Below are 18500 nucleotides of genomic sequence, written 5' to 3' on the forward strand. Positions count from 1 at the left end.
CACACAAAAGTCTTATAATCCCTGGAGGTAAAGAAGTTATTTTAAAACAGATTTTAAATTAAATATTTGGAGCCTTTTTCTATAATTTGATAAGACAAGAAATATTTGAGCTTTGCTTCTGTTTTGATATATGATTTTCATTGTTCATGTATAATGTTTCTATAAATTGTAGGAAGCCCCATCTTGGCAAAAGGATCACCCTTTAAAACTAATCTGTGTTGTGGTGTGGTGTGGTTTTTCATTGGCTTGGGGAGCAGCTCTGTGGTGATCTGCAAATAAGAGCTGCGAAAAGAAAACTTCAAGATTGATTAGTTTAAGGGTGGCATGTAAATTTAACTCTCAATCTCATGCATCATCTGTATAAATGAGCTGGAAGAGTCATTTGAGCCATTTGAATAATTTTGTCTTTTAATGTACATGCACTTGTGTTCATATAGTAACATTAATAAAACGATTTAAAAAGTTGGGGAATATTTTAGTGATATAAAAGTTTATATGGACTTCATTCATACTACACAAACAGTGAACAAGCAAAACCCTAAACCTGGTAACTGTTCCTATCAGGTGTTACAGTGGGAATAGGGTTGGGGCAGAAAAAAATCCTGGACTAGAAATTCTAAGAATGGAATTCTACTTCTTTAATCTCTGTATGACTTTGGGAAAATTGTCTCTGAGCCTTAGATTTTTAAAAAAATCTTTAATTTTAAAAGCAACCCCTGCCTTGCTTATAAGGATCAATTAACTGTAAAGTCCTGTATTATTTTGGCTCACAGTTTTGGAGGGTCCAGTCCATGATCAGTAGTTCTCATTGTTTTGGGGCCTGTGGCGCAGCAGCACATCATGGTGGGAGCACATGGTGTACTGAAACTGCTCAACTCATGGCCAAGAAGTAACAGAAAGAGAAAGAGGCTGCAATTCCACAGTCCCCTTTGGGACACACCCTCAGTGAACTGAAGACCTTTCACTGAGCTCCACCTCTTAAAGGTATCACCACCTCCCAACAGCATCTCTCTGTGGACTAGGACTTCAACACATGGACCTTCTGGGACATTTAAATTCCAAACCACTATAGCAAGTCCCATGCAAACAAAAACCAGTACTTCTTTTTCCCTAGATACAAACATTGTTGCATATACATTAGTGGATATGTAGGATATGAGGGAAAGCAAAGCTGTTATATTTGTACTTTATAAATACATGGACATTTGATGTTCCTCTGCTAGGAACACACCCCCAAAGAGGGCCCAACATTAGTGCACTGCAGTACACATTAAGGGCCTACATTTTAAAGGCACTAGGCATAAAATGATTAAGTGAAATGTCCTCTGGTCACCTCAGTTTTAATGAGAAATCTCCATTCTCCATCAAATGGGATTATTTTCAGTCTCAGAAAATGGTATTGTTTTCTTCCATTACACATATCACCATTTCTTACTCTATACAATTTGCTAAGTTATTGTTGTTTATTTGTATGTTGTTTATTCTTATTGTTGTTTACTGTCTCCTTTCATTAGAAGATTTTGTTTGCATTGTTTACTTTTTAAACTTTTGTATCCCAGTACCCGTCACCATTATTAGCCCATAGCAAGTGCTCTGTGAATATTGGTTCAGTACACAACACAGTCATTGCTTGCAAAGAACTCACAAGCCAGGGGAGCAGGCAGATATTATATATAACACAGCCTTGTACAACAGTGAACTGATAGAAAGGGTACTTATTGTTATCTAAATGGAAAACACAAGAACTTCCAACTGCAGTGAAGTGTGAGGGCAAAGAGAGGGCAGTGGAAAGGCCTTCAGAGTCTTGAAGGTGAATGGGAATTTCCAAGGAGGGCCTAGGAGACCGTACTCATTCTATGCAATAGGAAATAGAATTTTTGAGGAATGGGCATAGTTTTGTAGTACTTTGTGTACCTTGCAACAAGTGCCCAAGGTGATTTTTTTTGGATATCAAGAGAAAACGTGTGGACTTGTATTTATAGTGACCTTGTAAGTAAAATATACAAAAGAAATAAAGTTTTAAAAATAAATACCAGTGTTGGCTGAGTGTGTCTGGTGGCTATGTGTTCTTAGAGGTGTCTAGAAGTCCCAAAAGGTGGAGGCCATTTCTGGGTGGCTCCACCCTGTCTTTTACTTTAGCATGTTACTACCTATTGCAGATAAGCTGTGTTCATTAAGTGGATCTACAGCTCCCATGATCTTCATTCTTTGTAATGAGTGTGGGAGTAACCATGAAAATGTTTTCTACCTCAAAAAAGCCCACTGGTTATGTTGTGGCAAAATATGTCAAGGATTTGCTCAACATTAGATAAAGGTATGCATTTTTCTTTATAAAATGAATAGAGTTACATTTTTGCTTACCTTTTCTGAATTCAGCAAGGTTGGTACTAGTCACAAACATCTGAGGAACCCATCAATATTGTGGTTTTAGTCTTTTGGGATTAGTTGAATGAGCTGTGTGAAGAAGCTCATGGAATCATCAGAACAAAAATCTTGCTCTACCTCCTGAAGCTTGGCAATAGAAGTAAAAGCTAATCACGGTTTATTTACATAATGTAAACCAGATATGTATATGGAAATTTAAAATATTTACTTAGGAAAAGTTAAAATTGTTAGCCATGTGAGTGAGGCCACTAAATTTCTGCTTTTCCTCTCAAAGGTTTTGTTACTCAGTCTAACAGTTGTTTCATTCAAAGGCATACTGAATTTCATGAGAGGAAGCTTGGTCTTTGTCCACTTGGGTTTCAGACAAAGTTGTGTCTTTCTGAGGGTCCTTAGTTGTTCCTGGCTTTGTAAATGATCATATTTTGGTGATATCCTTGCCTACCCGAAGCCCTGTGAGTATAATATTAGATTCTTCAAATGAACAAATGTAGATGCAGCACATGCTAATTTACAAACATAATTTCAGAATGAGGCACTTTAAAATGGGAGATTGTAAAGCTGGGTTTATGGGCAGCAAGACAGGTCATAGTGGACTGATTTCTTTGAGTTAGATGAACAGCTTATCTATAAATTCTCCCAATATTTCTGGAAATATTTCAACCATTTCCAATTAAAACTCAAAAGCTTGATAACAGAGCCTCGAGGATCTTTTCCCAAAGAAGTCATAGCTATTATTGAATAAACAGCACATGCAGAATAAAAACAGTAGCTGAGGTTCACTTCCAATTACAAGCCTTATTGGGCAGAAGTAAGCTGGTTCATTGTCAGTGCCCAACCTTGTCAGAGAAAAGGGTTGTCTTTTTTATTATTTCAACTGCATTTACACCTAAATTGGGGCTTCTCTATGCTAGTTAATATAAAAACTGAAGCATATAATCATTTTATTATACAGTCTGATCACTGCCTTATACTGTTTAATATTGAGCCAAATTACTGATTCTCAAGTCCTATTTTTTAATTGAAAAGCTTACTTTGAAGTATTTTAAAGAATAAATACATTCATTTGCATTATTACATGCAGTTTATCATATATTTTATTTTAATCTTTAATATTTAAATTTTGTAACAGTTTTATTTCATTAGATTTTTTAATGTTACTTTTTATGTATCTTTGCCAAGTAACACTGGTTTTCTGTTTATGTTCTCCTCCTTCTCCAGTGCCTTGACTCAGATTTTCAGGATACAGGAATGCAGTGGAAACAGAGTATGGTGATGTGTTGATTGGAGTGTGCGTATGGCTGGATTGAGAGAGAGTGCTGAGAGAGAGGAAGCAGGCGGGAATGAGTTCCAGGTTCTTGCCTTCGGGGTCTGGATAGATGGGATCCCAGTCACCATGTCTGGAAATATATAACCAAGACCTCAGAAGATGGGAGAGTGAGGATAATTGTGATTAATTTTGTGTAAATGGATAGCTTGAGTTTGATCATCATGGAATATTCTGGGAGGATATTCAACTGATAGTAGGAAATAAGGATTTGGAGATTGAAGGGAAAGGGCAGGGGCAGTGAGAGATATTTGGAAATCATCCTTTACTGGCTTTAAACAAAGCAGTGGATGTTGTTGGACACAGCTAATGAGCTTGTGAATGTGAATGCAAAGAAAAGGTTGACTGGAGATGAAATCTATAGAACACCCAGTTCAGAATAGGCAGAGAGATACAGTCAAACAGTAGGAGAGCTAGTGGAGAGTGAAAATAAAGGAGAGGAGGGAAACATTTTAAGAGGAGAGCAGGCAGCAGCGTCAAGCCAAAAAACAAATAAGGACAGGAGTTCTGAATGGATTTGGCAACTGACACATTGTCAGTTTTGTTAACAAGAGTAAACATGTATGTATATAAAATTAGGAATTGCTTAACACTGAAAAGTATTATAAAACCAAGGACCAAAATAAGTACCATCAATAATAAGTGCGTACTACAAAGTTCAGGAAAGGGAAGATTTAAAATTAAAATGACCTCCTAGTTTCTGTGTGAGGAGTCGCCAGTCCATAAAGATTGGTGACCTCTCTGACCCTCTACCCTCTGCCCTCCCCTTCCCCTCTTCTAGTGTGATGAACTGTCATGTTCTGTAGGCTTTACCTTGGTAATGCTTCCTGTCCACTTTGCTCCACTTTCTTGGCTGGAATCCAAATTCATTTCTTTCTTTCTTTTTTTTGGTACCGGGGATCGAATTCGGGTCCTTGCGCTTGCGCAGGAGGCGGCAAAACCACTGAGCTAAATCCCTGGCTGTGGAATCCAAATTCAGACTTGCATTATCTGAGTTGCATCACTTTGTTTTCTAGGTTATCCTTCACACTATTTCTTGGTTACTGAAACATAACTTGTATTGTAAATACCATAAAATTAATCCATTTAAGCGTTCAGTTTGGTGTGTTCTAATAAATGTATACAATTGTCCATCCATTGCTGCAATTTAGTTTTACATTTTCTTCACCTCAGATTTCCCTCATGACTGCAGCAAGCTCCCACTGGATTAGGTTTTTAAATGCTTGTCTCTGCTTTGCTCAATACTCAGTCTTCCCCCTTTCCTTTTGAATTAGGCCTAATTGAAGGTTTCTGTATGAGAAAGAATAATACTGTAAAATAGTGTCTCCTGATGTTTTAGAAGCCATTGAAATGATAGGGTAGTTTTGCTGTTCAAAACCAAAACAAAACCAAAAAAACCCCCTTTCTTTCTCCTTGTCACGAGCTATAGACCAAAGAGTGTGAGTGTGGCCTGCTGAACATGCTGTACCTAAAAGCAGTGTGACCTCAGAAGGCACGAAGGAAAAGAGCTGGCACAGTGGCCGGCAGGTGTCCCCAGTTAGCCTCCATGCCCTCTTTCACTATTCCTGAAGATTTTTTCACTTGCCATTTTATTTTATTTATATTTATTTTATTTAATTGGTTGTAGTTCTGGGAATGGAACTCAGGGCCTCAGGCATGCTAGGCAGGCACTCTACTGCTGAGCTACACCCTCAACCCTTGCTTGCTGTTTTTAATCCCTAAAACCAGTATTTAAATTTCACAAGGCGTCATAGATCTTGTCCCTCTCACTACTTCCCTGATTTCTGCTGTTTTCCACACTAAGCCCCGGTGTAAGGGAAAACTGTGTCCCTCCTGAAGCACGTGGTGAGGGGACTTCCTTCCTCTAATGCAGAGATGTAGGGATTGTGCACCGACATAGTATTCACCAGTCAGTCCTAGAAGAGGAAGAGACCTGGACTGCAGTTTTGGGTCCATGGATGATTCCAGACTGGGCAGAGGCCTTCTGCCTCTTTTTTAGGTCACAGGTCATAGGTCTGAAGACATGGCACACTTACAGTTATCTTTATCCATCTGGAAATGTTTGAATGACCAGATTGACCAACAAAGGTACAAATGGTTGCATTTGAAATCTGGCAGATGGAGTTGACCAAATGTGGAGTTTAAGTTTGATTTGGGTCTTTAAATAGAATAATGAAGATTTAGAATTAATTTAGCTTTAAAATTATTGCTCTGTTTAGTAATAGTATATTAAAATTAAGAAGAGTATACTTTTCATTTTAAAATGAGCAATTGTTAATATAAAATTTAAACAGCAGTAATGTCAGTGTGTATAAATTTTAAGAAATTAACAAAAAAAATCTTTTCTCCACCAGGTATTTTAAAATTCAGATGCAGGCTTGAATGACTCGTTTTCCAGGAGTAGTTGGGTGGAACCTGATTCTTTGAACTTTTTTTGTGTTTGTGACCTGATTATTAGGCTTCATTTTCAACCATAATAGTGAAGACATGGGCTACCATCATTTGCAGGTGAAACTGGGTACAATTCACAAGCCATCCTACAACCAGTATACATACAAAGCCACTTCTTGACTATGACTTTCTTCTTTGAACTTTACTCTTATTTTTATGATTCTGCTGAAAGAAACTCAACACAAAATTTGCCATCTTCATCACAGTTTGGTGGTAGTATGACCATTTTCATTGTTGTGTAACCATCAGCACCATTCATCTCCAGTACTTTGTCACTGTTTCAGACCTACACTCTGTATTTATCAGGCACCAACTCCTCCAGCTCCTGGTTACCACTATTCTTTTTTGTGTCTATGATTTTGACTCTTTTGTTGCTCATATAAATGAAATCATACAATTCTTGTACCATTCCATCATTCAATCCTCTTGTGACTGGCTTATTTCACTTAGCAGAAAATCTTTAAGGTTTATCCATTTTTGTATCATGTGCTAGAATTTCCTTCTCGCAATTTCTTTCTAGAATTTTCCCTTCTTTCCATTTTACAGTACATTTATTTTTATCCATTCATCTGTGTGCATTGTTATCCATTCATTCATGTACACTTGGGTTGTTTCCACCCTTTATGTGTGGTGTTTTTTTTTTTGGTACCTGGGATTGAACTCGGGTCCTTGCGCTTGTGTGGTAGGCAGTGAAACCACTGAGCTAAATCCCCGGCCCCATATCCACCCTTTAAAAAAAAACTATCTTGATTACTGCTGAGAGTCACAGCTCCTGAACACACTCTAGCTGTACCAGCTTTTGTTTTCTTCTAGTGTTTTGTAAACCTAGCTTGTAGATACTGTGTATTTCCTCTTTCTGGCTCAACAACACCCATAGTGTCAGTGTTACTGACTTGAGGCATTTGTGGACCTCACTAGAATTTAGCCTGTTTTGTTACATGGTACAGTGTTAGCTTTTCACTGCTGTGCTCAAATATCTGAGGAAAAATTTCAACCTAAAGGAGGAAAGAATTATTTTGGCTCATAGTTCCAGACCATGGTCACTTGGTTCTGTCGTTTTGGGTCTGTGATGACCCAGAGCATCATGGTGGAGAGGGCATGGCAAAGGAAAGATGGTACTTCATGGCAGCTGTGAAACAGGATGATGGTGGAAGCATCCATTAGCAAAATATGCTCTTCAAAGACAACCCTCAGCCCCTGACCTACTTCCTTCAACTGTGTCACTCTTCTGATAGCCTCCTGATAAACTATTCAGCTGGGAACTAACTCACAGTGAGGTCAGCACCCTCGTGATCCAGTCACCTCTCTGGATCTCACCTCTGAACATCGCTACTGTGGGGATCAGGCCTTCAATATTCGAGTCTTTGGGCACACTTCATATTTAAACTACAATAGATACAAAACAGGTGTCATGGGTCACCAAAAAGGAAGTAGAAATGATTTCAGTTTTTCAAAGTACTCTCCCCTCCTTAGTGATCAATGGTAATAAAACTGGCCATTGTTCATTGGTGCCTTTAATTTGCTAGCACTGAATTGGCTCATTTATATATTTACCTCAAATCCTCACTACAGCCTTTTAAGAGAGGTATTTTTGCCATTATAATTGAACAGAATGGCAGTCAGAGACTGGTTTTTTGTAGGCCTCAAGAAGATGTGAACCTCGGTCTCCCTTGGCATCCCCAGACCTTTCTGCCCTCTGCTCCCCTATGATTAGTTTGGTCTGGTGATGGAGGCCCATTTGTGCTAACCTAGCCATCAACAGTCCTCCAAATGACTCAGTACCTTGTGAGTCATTTCTTCTTGGTGAATCCCTCCATCCTTGAACATTACTTTCTCTGGGAACAGAGTTCATTGATAGCCATTGTTCCTAAGAGCCCTATCAGGAGTGAGGTAGATATAATAAGGTTCATACTGGCAAGATAAAGACAAAATCAGCTAGGATGAATGACAGGGATGGAAAGAGCAATATATACACATTTCCATTGCCCTCCAATATTCTCTTAAATGTATTTTACCCTGTGGATGTTTCAGCATCCACCTGTCTAGATCTGTTTCCCAAAATGTGGTCCAGCTACAAGTGGTTCTGTGATCACAGTTTTATTAGCATTTGAGGATAGGTTTACAATGTGTATTAGCACATTAAAGGCTCTGAACACATTTTCAAAATTGCTTGAAAATTGAACCCTCTTTTCAAGTCCTATCTACTAACATGTCTTAGACAAGTCTTCCTGGGAGCACATCATTAAAAAATGCAGTTAAATGCCAGCAGTGTGACCACAGTCAGGTGCACACAGTGGGGGTCCACACAAGTGCAGGGCATTTTCTCAGAAAGAATGCAAGTGCTGGAGATTTCTAGAATGAAGCTGTAACCAGAAGTTGGGAGGCTGGGTTAAGGAAAATAAAAACATATCTTCCAGATGTGCCTTAGTCAGCTGCCTCAGGAGACTGAAATATCCTAGGCCAGTGATGGCGAACCTTTTAGAGCTTTCAATGATACAAACAGCCCACTGTGGCATGTGTGCTATAGGTTCGCCACCACTGTCCTAGGCCACAGTGTGAACATTTACATGAATATATATATATATGAGTTTATGGTGTAGATGTGGATTTTGCAAGAAACTCTCCCAATTTTCCACTTCATGAGCCTCTGAGAGCCCCAGTTGTCCAGGGACCTGCTCTTTTCCAGATGTCATCTTTATAACCTGGCCACATAACCACCCAACACCAAGGTATATTCATTAGTCAGCTCATCTACTAAGTTAAACTACTGATTTTTTTCAATTCATTTCACGAAGAAGTGAAAGATAAGTTAGTATCAGATTCCTAATTACGATTTTTATTTAATAAACATTTGAATCACGAAGTTCCATGTTTACAGAAATGGATACATACCTAGTTACTTTCTGTGTGAGATCATCTTACAGAAAAAAGAAGACAGGTGCAATTTCAATGCAATGTCTCTGAAAATTACAATTTGATAAATCTAAAACACTAATGGAAGTTGTCAGTAATGTATCTTATCAGTGTGCTCCCTTGTATGCTTGATGTTGTGTGTTTGGGAGGTCCTGAATTAATTTATCTTCCCTGAACTCTGCTCTGTTACATATTAGGTTATTACACTTAAGGTTTTTTTCCCCTTAAATTCTTTTATTGGTACATTTCAGGTATACAATACATTTATCTTTCTCATTGGGAACTTGTACCTTTAAATGATGTATCTTGGTTCTTATTTTTGCCCCATTTCTAGCCCTCCCTTCACTCCCTCCACCCTTCCCTATTTACAAAGACTTTGTTTCCATTTTTTCCATTTCTCATCATTTTTCCTTTCCCTTCTTTCCTATCCCCTGCCCCTCCCACTACCCCTACCCCTTTGGACCTTTTCTTCCTTTTTGGCATTATCGATTATTCATTCTAATCACTGGTACATTTTAGGTATACAATATAATGACATTCATCATTGGAAATTTGCACCTTTACATAGTCTCTCTTGGTTTTCTCCCCCTTCCCCTGCACTCCCTTCAACCCCTCCATCCCTCCCTATTTACAAAGACTTTGTTTCCATTTTTTCATTTTCTCACATTAATTCCATTCCCTTCTTTCCTTTCCCCTACCCCTCCCACTTCCATCCCCTTTGCCCCTTTTCTTCCTATTTCACATTATCTATTATATCTTTTAGTCTTTATTTACACTTTCAGTTTCTCACACTAGAGAAACTATTGGGTATTTACACATGTGTGACCTATTTATTTCACTTAAGAGTATCGCCTCAATGTGCATCCATTTATCTATAAATGTCTCTAATTTCTCATTTTTTATGGCTGAGTAGTACTCCATTTTATAAAAAAACCCCACATTTTCTTTATCCAGTCTCCAGTTGATGGGCATTTGGGCTGTTTATAAGTTTTAGCTATCACAAACTGTGCTGCTATGAACATGGGTGCACATATGTCACTGTGGTATGATTCTTTTAATTCTTTGGGGAAGATACCCAGCATGGAAATAGCAGGGTCAAATGGGACTTCCAGTCCTAGTTATTTGAGGTATCTCCATACTGATTTCCAGAGTGGTTGCACCAGTCTACAGGCCCACCAGCAGTGGAGGAGGGTTCCTCTTTCCCCACAGCCCCACCAGCATTTGTTATTGGTTGATTTCATGATAGCTGGAATTCTTTCTGGAGTGAGGTGGAATCTCAGTGTTGTTTTCATTTGCATCTCTGGAATGACCAGTGATGTTGAACATTTTTTCATATGTTTATTTGCTATTTCTACTTCTTTGTCTGAGAAATGTCTGTTCATTTCAGATGCCCATTTTTGGATTGGGTCTTTAAATTTGGGAGGTCTGAGCTTTATAAGTTCTTTATAGATTGGAGATAGTAGGCCTTTGTGTGAGGAACAGCAGGTGAAGAATTTTTCCCACATTGTGGGTTGTCTCTTCACACTGCTGGTGGTTTCTCTTTCTGTGCAGAAGCTTTTTAATAAGAAGAGATCCCACTTGTTGATTGTTTGTGCTAGTTCATGGGCAACTGAGGTTTAGTTCGTAAACTCTTTTCCTACACTAATGTCTTCAAGAGTTCTACCCAACCTCTGTTCCAGCCAGTTCAGCATTTCTAGTTTAATATTTAGATCTTTAATCCATTTCAATTTTAGTTTAGTACATGGTGAGAGATATAGGTCTAGTTTTAATCTTTGGCAAGTTGAAACCCAATTTTTCCAGCACCATTTATTAAAGAGGCTATCTTTCCTCCAGTGAGGGTGTTTGGCTCCTTTGTCAAAGATGAGATGGCTGAGTGTGTCTGGCTTGTTTCTGCATCTTCTAATCTGTTCCACTGGTCCTCAGGTCTGTTTCTTTGGCAGTACCATGCTGTTTTTATCACAGTAGCTTTGTAGTAGAGTTGCAAGTTGGGGATTGTGATACCCCCTGGCATGTCTCTGTTACCTAGAATTGCTTTTGCTATTCTGGGTCTCTTCTTGTTCCAAATGAATTTTTGGATTGTTTTCTCAAGGTCCATGAAGTATGCTGCTGGGATTTCAATTGGGATTGCATTGAATGTATATACCAGTTTTGGAAGTATGGCCATTTTCTCTATATTGATTCTTCCTACCCAGGAGGAAGGGATGTCTGTCCATTTTCTGATATCATCTTCAATCTCTGTTTTCAGAGTGCTATAGTGTTCAGAGAAGAGGTCTCTGATTTCTTTTGTTAGGTTGATTCTTAAGTATTTCAGTTTTTTGGATGTTATTATGAAAGGAATTGTTTGCCCTATTTCTGTCTCAGTGAGTTTGTTGTTCATGTAGAGGAAAGCTATTGATTTGTGTGTTGACCTTGTATCCAACTACTTTACTGAATTTGGTTATTAAGTCTAGAAGACTTTCGGTGGACTTCTTGGGGTCTTCTATATAGAGTATCATGTCATCTGCAAATAATGACAATTTGATTTCAGTTGCTATCTTTATTATTTTTATTTCTATCTTTTGCCTAATTGCTATGGCTAATGTTTCCAAAACTATATTGAACAAGAGTAGTGATAGTGGACATCCTTGTCTTGTTCCTGATTTTAGTGTGAAGGATTTCAGTTTTTGACCATTTAGTATGATAATGGCTGTTGGTTTTTCATAGATGACTTTTATCAGATTGAGGTAGAGACCGTCTATTCCAATTTTTTGTAGGGTTTTTTTTTTTATCACAAACGCCTGTTGGATTTTGTCAAATGCTTGTTCTGCATCTATTGACACGATCATATGCTTTTTGTCCTTGGCTCTATTGATATAGTGTAGTATATTTATTGATTTGTATAGGTTGAACCGTCCCTGCATCCTTGGGATGAATCCCACCTGGTCAGGGTGTATGATCTTCTTGATGATCTTCTGCATTCTATTTGCCAGTGTCTTATTAAGGATTTTTGCATCTATGTTCATTAGTGAGATTGGTCTATAGTTCTCTTTTTCAGTTGGGTCTTTCTCTGCTTTGGGAATCAAGGTGATGCTTGCTTCCAGGAATGAATTTGGGAGTATTGCTTCCCTTTCAATTGCATTGAAGAGTTTAAACAGTAGTGGCAGCAGTTCCTCTCTAAATGTCCTGTAGAATTCAGCTGTGAAGCCATCAGGACTCGAGATTTTCTTAGCTGGTAAGTTTTTAATTACATTTTCAATTTCACTGATTGATATTAGGTTGTTTAGAACTTTTAGGTCTTCATTCAACTTTGGTAATTCATATGTATCTAGGAATCTGTTTACTTGTTCTGTGTTTTCCATCTTACTGGTGTATAGGTTCTTGAAGTAGGTATTGATGATCCTCTGGATTTCTGTTGGGTCTGTTGTAATTTCACCCTTTTCATTCCTAATTGCATGGATTTGGGCCTTTTCTTTCCGTTTTCTGATAAGGTTGGCTAAGGGTTTGTAAATTTTGTTTATTCTTTCAAAGAACCAACTCTTGGCTTCATTGACTTTTTGTATCATTCTCTTAGTCTCCATTGCATTGATTTCTCCTCTGATCTTTATAATTTCCTCTCTTGTATGAGCTTTAGCTTTGTCCTGCTCTTCTTTTTCTAGAAGCTTGAGGTTGAGCATCAGGTTGTTTAATTGGGCTCACTTTGTTTTCCTAATATGTGTATTCACTGCTATGAATTTCCCTCATAAGACTGCTTTCATCATGTCCCATAGATTCTGATATATTGTATTGTCATTGTCATTTAATTGAAGGAACTGTCTGATTTCTTCTTTAATTTCCTCTGTGACCTGTTGGTTATTCAGAAGTGTGTTGTTCAATTTCCATGTGTTTATGAAATTTTTCAAGTTTCTTTTGCTATGGATCTCCAATTTCATCACACTATGGTCTGATAATATACAGGAGATAACTTCAATTCCTTTGCACTTACTTAAATATGTTCTATGAGCGTGTATGTCATCTATTTTGGAGAACAACCTGTGTGCAGCTGACACGAATGTGTTTTGTGATTTTGTGGGGTGCAACACTCTGTAAACATCTGTTAAGTTCATTTGTTGAAGAGTTTGATTGAGTTCTAGTATTTCATTGCTCATTTTTTGTAAGTTGATCTATCTGTGACAATGCAGTATTGAGGTCCCCCACTGCTATTGTAGTAGTGCACATATAACTTTTCATGTCCATTAGTATTTGTTTTATATAGTTGGGTGCACTAGTGTTTCATGCACGGATATTTATGATTGTCATCTCTTCCTTTTGGATTGTTCCCTTTACAAGGATTTAGTGTCCTTCTTTGTCTCTCTTCATCAGAGTTAGTTTAAATGTACTTGATCTGCCAAGAGGATAGCTACTCCTGCTTTTTTTCGGGTTCTTACTGCATGGCATATTTTTTTTTTAATCTGTGTCCTCTGTAGATTTATTTATTATGTCTTGCACTATGGGCAAAATCTCTTCTGTTATCTGAGAAATTATTTCTGATTTCATTTTTTCCAGATCCTCTTTTGTTGCCATTTCAGGGAGTCCAGGTGGTTTAGTATCAGAGTGTTCCATCTCATTTCCCTTTGGGGTTGCTCTAGGTGATCTGGAAATTTGGTTTTCAGACTTGTTTATGTGTCTTCTCATTTTGATGGGGGGTTGGGGGGGGTGCTGTTCACGCCTGCGCAGCTCACCTCCTCTGGGAGTGCTGGAATGGCGGCCCAGAAGTCCCTTTCTCTGGCCTGGGAGGGGTGGAATGGCTGCTTATATTTATTTTCTACTCGTGTGTGTCTTTTCTTCACTCATTCTAGGAGTATTTTTCTCTTGTATTTATCCTTCAGGGTATTGTCAGTGTTGGTTTTTCAGAGACAGGGATGGACTTTTGTTTACAGACACTTAGATCTTCAGTTAATAGTTAGTATACTAAGAATCCAAATTCAAACATGAAGCCTTCCTTTACTGGTCAGCTTTCCTTTACTATCACAAAATACATGAGGTAATCAACTTAAAAGAGGGAAGGTTTTTATTGGCTTACAGTTTTGGAGGTTTTCAGTGTGTGGTTAGCCAGTCCTATTGCTTTTGGGTCTGTGGTGAGGCAGCTCATCTCTGCAGGAGTGTGTGACAGAGGAAGCCCGATCACCTCATAGCCAGAATATGAAAGGAGAGAGAAAGAGGCTAAGACCTTATTAACCCATTCAAGGTCATGCCCCCCAATGACCTCAGACCTCCCATGAGGCCCCTTCTCTGAAAGGTTTCTACCACTTTCAAATAGTGCAGAACTAGAGGTTCAGTCCTTATATAGGGACCTTTGGGGAACATTCCAGATCCAAACTCTGTCACTAGAGATGCAAATCTCCTTAAGTTTTTATATTCAATTTATTTTTGTTTGTAAATTTGCTATTTTAAAAATATTTTTAAAACTCTCAGGGCTTTGCAAAACAGTTGATCAACTCAAATAGAAGACTATATTCACTTTACTCAACAGTTAGCCCATTTAGAAACCCAGTGAAATACATTCAGTTAAACATTTAAATAACATTTGTAAATTCGGTATATTTAGTTTTAAAAAATAGATTATATTTTTATTAAAGTAAAATACATGTAACACAAATGTACCATCTCAGCCAATGTTAAGTGTGTAGTTCAGTGAAATTAAATGTTACAGTGTTAGTATTCAACACCACCATCTACCTCTGTCACTCTATCTTGTAAAATTGAAATTCTCTACCTGGCCTGCTCCTCTATCTCTAGCAATCATCATTCTACTATTAATCTCTTATGATTTTGACTATTCTAGGTACTTCATATAAGTCGTACCATATAGTGCTCATATTTTTGTGAATGACTTAGTTGATTTATTGTAATGTCCTCAGGGACCATCCATGTTGTGTCATAGGTCAGAATTTCCTTTCTTTTAAAGGCTGAATATCACACCATGGTATGTATATACTATATTTGGTTTATCCATTCATCCACTGATGAACACTCAAGTTGCTTTCATGTTTTAGCTATTGTGAACAATGCTGTTATGAACATTAACATATAAACATGTCTTTGATACTTTACCTCAGTTCTTTTAGGTACATATCCACAAGTGAAATTGTTGGATCATACAGTAACTATATTTCTAATTTTTTGAGGACTCACTATACTTTTTTCCACAGTGGTTGTATTATTTTATATTCCTGCCAATCATACACCAGGATTCCAATTTCTCCACTGTCAACACTTGTTACCTTTTAGCCTTCCCAATGGGACTGAGTTGGTATCTCATTATAGTTTTGATTTGCATTTCTCTAATGACTAGTGAAATGGAGCATTTTTTATGTGCTTATTTGCCATTTGTGTATCCTCTTTGAAGAAATATCTTTCCAAGTTCTTTGCCTATTTTTGAATTGGGTTGTTATTTAGGATTTTTTTATTATTGTTTTTGGTTTTAGGAGTTTCCTATGTATTCTATATATCAATCCCTTTTAGAATTATGATTTGTAAATATTTGCTCCCATTCTCTGGTTTTTCTTCTTCACTATTGACAGTGTCTTTTGATGCACAAAATTTAAAATCTTTAATTAAGCCCAAATTCATCTTTTCTTTTGCTTTTGCTTTTGATGTTATACCATATCTTTGGTATATTTAAATTTTACAAAGCAGTTAATGTATCTGACGGAGAAGGCTTCAAACCAAATCTTCCCATGTACATAATAAACCTTCGTTTGTCATCAAATACATGCTAGGCTTTGCAAGCCCCTGGAGTTACAGGAACCACAAAAATAAGAACAATGAACAACAATGAATAGAACAGAGTGTCTCTTACCCTTGTGAAATTTACCTTTTTTTTTTTGGTACAGGGAATCGAACTTGGGTCCTTGCACTTTTGAGGCAGGCGGCGGAACCACTGAGCTAAATCCCCGGCCCTGGAATTTACACTTTTATAACTTAATTTAGCTGTTTTTAATCTAATGAATTAAAATTTTGAATGAATAGAATTTCAAGGTAAAAATCCTTATATCTTTCAAGATTACAAGTCTAAGATCAATTATATAATTGAATTAGAATCACAAAGCAAATCTAATTAGTGTTGTTAATCTGTCTGATACATAATACCAAATAAATTGTCCATAAGCCTGATTAAAGAAGACTAATACTAAAAAATCAATTTGCTTTATCATTTCTTTCTGTAATCCTAAATTTTCCCAGTACTAAATACTGGGGTCACGAAACTGAGCATGCTTCATGGGCAGGGGAAGTCCCGGGGACATGATTGCCTCAGGTAGGCTTAGAGATTTGAACTGGGGTTAGGGACAGACATATGACTAAAGGCTATCCTCCCATAACACAGATGGACAGTGTTTGACTTTAACAGTGGCACATCCATTCTCTTCAGATGGGATTGGTCCCCCAGTACGCTGTTTATTAGATTTAAGCCTTCACTTCCTAAACACTCAACATCATTACCTGATTTGGATGAATTACTTAACCCCACGTCTCCTGCTTTACTTTCTAGCCAGATCCCACGCAGCTCACCCAGACTATGTACACTCTGAGGGTTCTGTTTGGCTGCTTGGCCATGGCCACTGGATGTCACATTTTCCTACTGTAAGCTCTGCTTTCAGAAGTGGCTGACAGGAGCTGTAGCTCTTCTCAAGTATCCATCAACCCAGACCCATTTTAAAACAACTACTATTTTTTTTCTGTTTTAAATCAAGCGTAATTCTAACTTCCTTTTCAGAAAATCTCTAGCCAACATATTGCTTTGCATTTCTCTTGGAATAGAATATAAAACCTTTAACATAGCCTTCAAGTCCTGGCATGATCTGGCTCTCCCCTCCGTCCGTGACCTCATCACACACCTCTCTTGTTATGCTCCAATTCCAGCCACACTGGCTTTCATTTCTTCCAACAGAAGTTGAGGTTCTTTCCTACCACAGGGCCTTTGCACAGGCTGCTCTCCTATTTCAAATGCTGTTTTCTTCTACTCTGCTTGGATTATTCCTCACACTGTAGCTCTCAGCTGAACTGTCATTTCCCATACAGGTTATTTTCCTCCATAGAACTTAGCACAGTTTGTGTATTTGTTTACTGTATTTCTCCTCTACTAGACCATTCATTGTATGAGGTCATGTGTGGTACTCTGCTTGCTCAGCACCATCGCAGTGCTGGTTTATATTAGACAGTCAATAATTATTCGGTGAACAAGTATGGTGGTTGTCACAGCTATCATTAGCCTTAAATCCTTATTATAACTTCATATAACCACTTTTGGCTCCTGGGAGGTACTGAGTAATTGCTGAACTGAGATATCTAAATGTCAATATGTCCTGCATTCATTAATATAATTATTTTGTTACATCACAGTTCTTAGCTTCTAAAGCTGTAGTCTTTCTTAGCAGTTGTCTTAAAGAGCACATTTTAGCAAAATGCGTCATTTGGGGAACCAGTCTAACTTTTAAAATGTCACTGAGTATTAGCTAATTGGTTTACATTTAGGAATAAATATCGATTAGTGTAAATATACCATAAGTTTCATATGAGAATTAGTGGTTCATTTATGTATTTTTACCCCCGGTATTCCAAGAGATAGATTCCCTTGTATCTAGGGGGCTGCCTTGAGATACTGAATGGTGGACATGTAGTTGTAGGTTCTATAACGCCTGTGGTTTAACCCGCCCCACTCTGCCTGGTTCTGGTTCTCCAAGATTAGTCGCCCCCCCCCCCCACTCCCGCCCAAGAATTCAAGCTTTGGAATAGCACCAGATTATGCCACAGCTCCCAGAATCTTAACCATTTAGAACCTGACAGCTTAAAATTTTTTTTTTAATTTAACGTATAAGCCTGAAAAGAGCACGTCTTTCTTACAGATTTCATGTCCTTGTTTCCGCATCTTGGCACCTGTGACTATCGTACCACAGCATAACAATGATACTGAATTGCATGGTCACAGATGACAAAAAATGCTCAAACGTGAAATAAAATGCAGTGTTGTAAAAGGAAGTCAGAATTGTTTATGTACAGCACGAAAGCTTTTTCTTTTTAAAACCTAAATGGGGGCGATAAGCTTTCGGGGGGCGGGGCGGGGGTAAATGGCAGTGGCAGAGGGTGGCCGTCAGTGTGGCAAGGCACCTTTAACTCGGCGGCGTGACCTGGGCGTCCTGGGCCCAGGGCCCTGGCCCTGACGACGGCTCAGCGCCCCCTCCTCCCCCGCGCGCCGCGCGCACTGTTGTCCTATAGCGATTGGTTGTCCGACCAGAAACAGCTGTGCAGAACAGTGCAGCGTGCAGGGGCTGAGGACCTGAAACCAGCCAGGCCGGCTGGCCGTGGCTTACACACGGGAGCGACCAGAGAGAGGAAGAGCCTGAGGCCCCTTGCGCTGCGTTCTCCTGGCGGCGTGGAACCGGCGCCCCTGCGTTTGCGGCGGTCGCGGGGC

At 38.5% G+C, this 18500-nt stretch overlaps 1 protein-coding gene across 5 annotated transcripts in view; it reads left to right on the forward strand.

Annotated features, from left to right (window-relative positions):
- Stox2 (storkhead box 2) overlaps positions 1-18500 on the forward strand; it is a 256201-nt gene that overhangs the window by 109817 nt on the left and 127884 nt on the right. The window lies entirely within an intron of this gene.

This window comes from Heterocephalus glaber, unplaced genomic scaffold (genome assembly GCF_053883595.1).
Source record: "Heterocephalus glaber isolate CG9 unplaced genomic scaffold, H.glaber_assembly_v1.0 deba00001461, whole genome shotgun sequence".
Classification (NCBI taxonomy): domain Eukaryota; kingdom Metazoa; phylum Chordata; class Mammalia; order Rodentia; family Bathyergidae; genus Heterocephalus; species Heterocephalus glaber.